The following is a 6,256-nucleotide window of genomic DNA, read 5'->3' on the forward strand; positions in this document are numbered from 1 at the left end:
ATGGGAGAAGGTGCTGGAGAGAAGGACCCAATACAGAAAAAGTTGAGACCGAATGCACTTCAGAAATGCAACAAGTAGCTAAGACAAGATATAGAGGTACTCAGAAAATGGAATTCCATCCCATGAGAAAATCTGAAATTTCAAATTTTGTTTTCAACCTGACTAAAACCCGAAGGTTGAAATCTCAAAATATTTTTTGGAGGAGAAATTCTGAGATATTTCAGTTCAGAAACATCATCACGTCCTCATCAAAACTTTCACTTCAGTTTGCTCATTTTGGTTCATTTCTATGTTGAAACATTCTAATATAACAACACAACACACTGTATATAACAAACAAAACAAGAACGTCAAAAGGAAATATGCTATTTTGTTTTCAAATCATTTCAAAAGTTTTCCCATCGAAACCTGTTGAAATCGATTTGTTCCCATGATATATTTCAATGTCAACAAAACAGCCTTTGCTGGAGGAAAACTTCCTTTGGGGAAAAGAAATTACCCAGTTCTCCCAAGCTGCAGACTTCCCATAGTGCAGCTCTGGGGAATCTGAATGGAAATTAGGGACAACATCAGACCCATGTAATAATTCAGCCAATTGTACAGAAACAAATGGGCTCAGATGTGATTTTTGAAGAGGCCCCTCTTTTCCATTTCTTGTTGTTGCCTTTGGAGTTGGGTTTTAGCTTCTCTTTTGAATGCACAAACTGTTTTGCATTTATTCAAGCTACTGTCCAGTAACATAGTATTTGGGCTACACACCTTCACTACAAATTCATGAAAGAGACCTTGATGCTGCCCTTCAATATTTCTGCTCACCTTCGGATGCTTTACTGAGGGAAAGGGAAGCAAGCACAACAGGCCTATGAGACACATGCAGATCTTTCACCTAGGTAAAAGTAGCTGTAAACATCATTAGACATTGCGGGTAGTATTTTAGCATCCAGATCCCTTAGCCAGCTAAAGTGTGGTGATTCTTGGACTCAGAATAACTTCAATTCCTTGCTCTAGTCTTACCTTCATAGTGTATTTGGGAAGATTATGTTCAGGTACCAAAAGCCTATTGACTAGTAAAAAAATCTGTATAATTGTACTGCCCTCTAGTGGCTGAAGCAAATTTATGCAGCAAGAGAAGTGTTTGTATTAATTACAACTTCTGACACATTTTGAATGAAAACTGCTGAATAAGAGTCCAGGGCTTACTGATGTGTGTAACCCCAGTGACGTCAATGGGATTGTCCAATGAGGAAGAACTCCAGGATCAAGGGTCACATGTCTTATACAAATCCTGTGGTTAAGATTGCCTTGCTTCTTCTAAGGCCAATTTATATTTTTATTATTATTATTTATTATTAGTACTAGTAGTAATACAGTACTATCTAGAGGGTCCAAATAAGATCGGGGCTCCATTGTGCTAGGGACTGTACAAAAAAATGAGTGAGAGCCACTGCCTCTCCCAATCTACGAGACAAGGCAGACAAAGGATGGCAGGGTAAGGAAATAAGTTACTTGCCCAAGGTCTCCAGCAGAACTGGGCATAGACCCCTAAATTTCCTACCCAGTGGATCACATGGCCTCTCAAACAAGAAACCAAACCTTATTTGCCAAAAAAAGTACCTTTTTGTCATTGCTCAGGTGAGTCAAAGACCTGGTATACATTGCTCTGCAGTTTGGACTATGGGGTGTGTGAACAGAAGTGCACAGCAAAGTGCTGTGCTGCTTCCTGAGGACACTGCAAACACAAATTAAAAGCTCCTAGTGCGTGTTAACAGAATCTTCTTCAAACATTCATGTGAACCAGGAGCCTTTAGTTCAGGCCTGCAAGCATCCACACACGGGTAGCAGGTCTCATAGGCTGGAGGCCCTGCCCATGTTCCATCCCCAGGCTCCCTCCTGAAGTTCCCGGTGCTCTGCCCTGACCCAGGCTGGCTGGGGCTGGCCGACCTGCCTGCCTCAGGGACTTCAGGTGGCTGGCGCAGGGTGCTGTGCTGCTCACCCGGTGCTGCGGCCATGCTGCCTGGCTGCCCAGTGCTCCAGGGCTGGCAGGCCAGCACACCAGGGCTAGAGGTGCTGCTGCCTGAAACTGGGGCCAGAGGCCATGGTGGGGGTGCTCTGGGCTCCTGCAGGGTTAGGGGACTAAAGGGGAGGGGTGGGGTTTCGGGCACAAGGGAAGGTGCTGGGGGCTAGCCTCCCCCAACGGCCAGGTTACAGGCCACCCACGCATCCACACAGAGGAGTTACAGCGTGTGCAGCTATTCACACCCCAGACTCTGAATTGGCAGGGCAGTGTGGACATAGACTGAGAACCAAAGTTCCTAATTTTTAACCCTTGGTGTTAATAGTTGCACTTCCTTATCATCGCCTCTCATTAGGGCTCCACACAGTGCCTGCACACCGACCAGATCCTCAAAAGTATTGAGGTACCTGACTCCCACTGATGTCAAGGGGAGCTCAGAGCCTAAACACCTTTGAGAATCTGGGCTAATGAGACTCTGAGCCCGATGGGGCCTCCAGGTACAGTCATAATACAAAGTGGTGTGTGTGCTTTCCTATTTGCACTGCACAAATGTGCGTGCTGATTAGCCCCTTTGTGAAGCGATGCTTTGGGGGACTAAAAAAACAACCACCACCGCACATCTTTGCTGGTTTAAATACAAATCAGGTTGTAAGCAAATACATACACATTAGCATTTAATAATACCTTGCCCAAGTCTAGTGCCTTCCACCGGGGTTCCGCTCATTCTTGATGAGTATGAATGAACGAAGCCTCACAGATCTCAGGCTTGCTAGACGAGCATTATCCCCATTTTACAGATGGGACCCAGACATGCAGAGAGGGTTAGGCCAGCCCCTTTCAAAAGTGGCCACTGATTTCAGGTGCCCAGATGTAAATCCCTTGGACCTGCTTTTCACAGCTGCTGAGGCCCCACTGTTTTCAAAGATTTCAGCTGGCAGCTGTCTTCGCTCAGCCGGATGATAGCAACTTTGCCTATGGCAGAAAGCAGAGAATGCTGACAGACACCCCTGCCTTGTACTAATTTCCTACCCAGTTCAAATTATGTCACCATCATGTGGTTAGTTCCGATATGCCACAGGTTTAGCGTGCACAGAATTAAGCCAAAGTACTGGATCAGGGGCAGAATTCAGGGAGGTGTATTTTGTAGTATTAATAATTATAATATCATTTGCATTCCAGTAGAGCCAAAAAGTCCTAAGCAAGGTCAGGACCCCACTGGGCTCTGCCATATTCACACACAGGCCAAAAGATGCAGCTCTGCAAAAGGAGAGTGTGCAATTTGGGAGTAGCTCCAGAGACAGCCCTCTGTACGTATTAAAAACCTGGAGCTGTCCCATGCCGGTTGACTCAGAGTCCCAGGGCTTGGGCTCAGGGGCTGTTTAATTGTGGTGTAGACATTCAGGCTCTAGTTAGAGCCCGGGATCCATTCCTGGGGGTGTGTGGGGTGGGGAGTGGCAGTATATCCCAGGCTCCAGCCCAAGCCCAAACATCTATACTGCCATGGAACGAAACCTGCGAGCCCAAGTCTGCTGGCACGGGACAGCCAACATTGTGTAACTGCAGTGTAGACATATCCTGAGTCACATCTCGTTCTCCTTCCTTCAGGTAAGGATAGCAAATTACTCCTGGTCTATATCAGCAGCAATGTATTCCCTTCCTCTGCCCCCATCTACTCTGGTCCAGGAGTGTAGGAGTGGGGAAGGGAGGAAATCCAACTTTCTGCCCATTCCCTATCCATTCCCCTCACCTCCCTGCCCACCTGCTCTGGGAAGGAAGGAAGCAGGCAGGATGTCCACTTCTAGGTGTGTAGACTCAAGGTCCAGGTAGCCCCCATACCAAGGTAAATACAGCTGCTTTACTCCCTTGCATTGGTATATCGTACAAGTCATCATCTATCCCTGTGAGGATGTGTTTCACCTTGGACAGTGAACAACAAATATTACCGCAATGAATCCATATGGAAATGCAGCCCAATGACCAACTTGGGAACACTTTACCAAGGGTCATGGTGGGTTTTCCATCATTCACAATTTTAAAATCAAGTTTGGATGTTTTCCTACAAGCTCTGCTCTAGGGATTATTTTGGGGCAGGTCTCTGGCCTGTGTTATACAGGTGGTCAGACTAGGTGACCACAGATGTCTCTTCTGGCCTTGGAATCTATGAGATCAGGGCTTCACGGTTCCCCACGGCTGCAGATGGGCTGCTCCAAGAGCAGAGCACTTTGGCAGCTCCCTTCCTATCTCCACTTAGTCTGGCCCCAACTCCTGCATGACCCTAGGAAGGGGAGCAATGGAGGAGCATGCTGGAGGTGGGGCCATAGGCAGGAGTGCAAGTGGTTCTGTGCTGAAGCAACATAAAGGGACCATACCAGTGACTAGAATCTGGCCCCCTGCATTTCAACCTAGTGTTCCTTTTATCAAATCACGTTGCTTCAGTCTACGCTAAGAGGCACAAAACCAAGCTGTTTTCTTTCTGAGCTTCAAACAGGGCATTAGGAACAAAAGAGAACATTGAAACAACACACGTATAAACACAAAGCAGCTGGCACTTCCTTGGTAGCACTGAGTCTTGAGAAGAATAGCAAAAGGCTCTAGTAAAGCCAGGTAACAAAAGGTGTTATCAAATTGGCACACCTATGTGCCAATGTCTGTCCTCATGTGCACCTTGTGATATCCTGTAAGTCAGCATTCAGCCCACTCACTTTTACTTAGAAATCCTTGGTTAATACCTCAGCAGAGACACAGATTCTTTATGCTAGTGCCAGGCACATGGTTTGACACTCCCTCTGTTGCGTCTGATGCTGTACAGCACATAGCACTTTGCATTCGTTTCACAGGAACAGCTTTTGGTTCCTGGGGTCATGGGCTTTGTTAAAATGGAGGATGCGAGCATCCGTCCTGTTCTCTGGCAGCTTGGAAAGACAGCAAACTACTATGACTTAATGGAAGGGGACCTTTGGGTCAAATGACAGAGTCCCCTGCTATTAGAGCCAGTGGTCTTCCTTTCAGGTCTTAGCAGAGAGTGAGTCACTTAATGGACTTGCTCTCCAGACAGGTAAAATATACATGATTCTAAACTCACCAGGAGATATCTTTAAACCAGAGACTCAAGGCAACCAGCGTACACTCAGAGTCTTTCCTTAAGTGCACCTGCTACCTACATCCAAGCCACGTCTTTCTCCTAACTTCATCATAACCTCTGGCCTCAGCCTGCAGATTTCAAGCATCTTAGATGTTCTGCGATCTGTAGCAATGACATCTTCAAAGTCATCAGGGACAATTTGGGCCTTCAATTGATCTTGACAAAAGTTTGACTCAGGGCAACAGTCTCTCTATTCTCAAGGGTGGTTGGTCTGTTTGAATGAATAGACTGAAAAGACGCTGATTTATTTTGAATCCCTTTTAAACAGAGAATGTTCCCCACCTTATCCCAGCTTTTTCATAGACCGCTGTACGATTCTTCTCATAGCTCTACACCTCAAGCTCCCTTCTTCTCTTCTTGACAAAACCTGCGTGAGTAGAAGCAAAGAGTCACAGGCTGCATAAAATTATGTGCTTGGGAAACTTATCAATGAAGTTGTACAACTGCACAAACCCTTTCATTTTTGTAGATGTGGCTAAAAAGGTCTTAAAGTTAAATTGCTCCTATTGTGGTCAGCCCAACAATCTAGAAAATCAAGTTAATAATAATGGTAATTAGCAGACTAATGATCATAATTACTAATAGATTCATTCCTATCATTACATCATTCCCACCATAATAACCACCAAGCAATCTTGCCACCCTGCTCTTGAAAATGAACTCCCTATGGCTAGCCTCTGACCATTAACCTTCTCTCTTGTGCTGCCTGCTCCAGCTCCGGAACCTGACCTAAAATATAACTAACATGAAAAAAAAATGAATCTAACAATTTTGTTCCAAACTCAGGGCCTGATATTGCCCATCTTTCCTCCCAGCAAATAGATTCTTACCTTGTAGGGAGACCCCAGGGCACACATCCTCAAAGGGAGCTCTCCATCCCTGGAGTCAGTGCCTATGCTTCTGAGCACAGCCGTACCTTTGAAGACCTGGGCCCTTGATTTCAAAGGGACATTTCATTAAGTCAAGCAGTACTCATTGTGGTTAAGCCTGGGAGAATCTGGCCTACCTCAGGGATGGGGAGCATCTCTTCTTACATCTCTATAAAGTACTGTGCACGGCTGTGACACTAGAGTAATAAATAATCATAATGATGAACATTT

This window comes from Gopherus flavomarginatus, chromosome 15 (genome assembly GCF_025201925.1).
Source record: "Gopherus flavomarginatus isolate rGopFla2 chromosome 15, rGopFla2.mat.asm, whole genome shotgun sequence".
NCBI lineage: Eukaryota > Metazoa > Chordata > Testudines > Testudinidae > Gopherus > Gopherus flavomarginatus.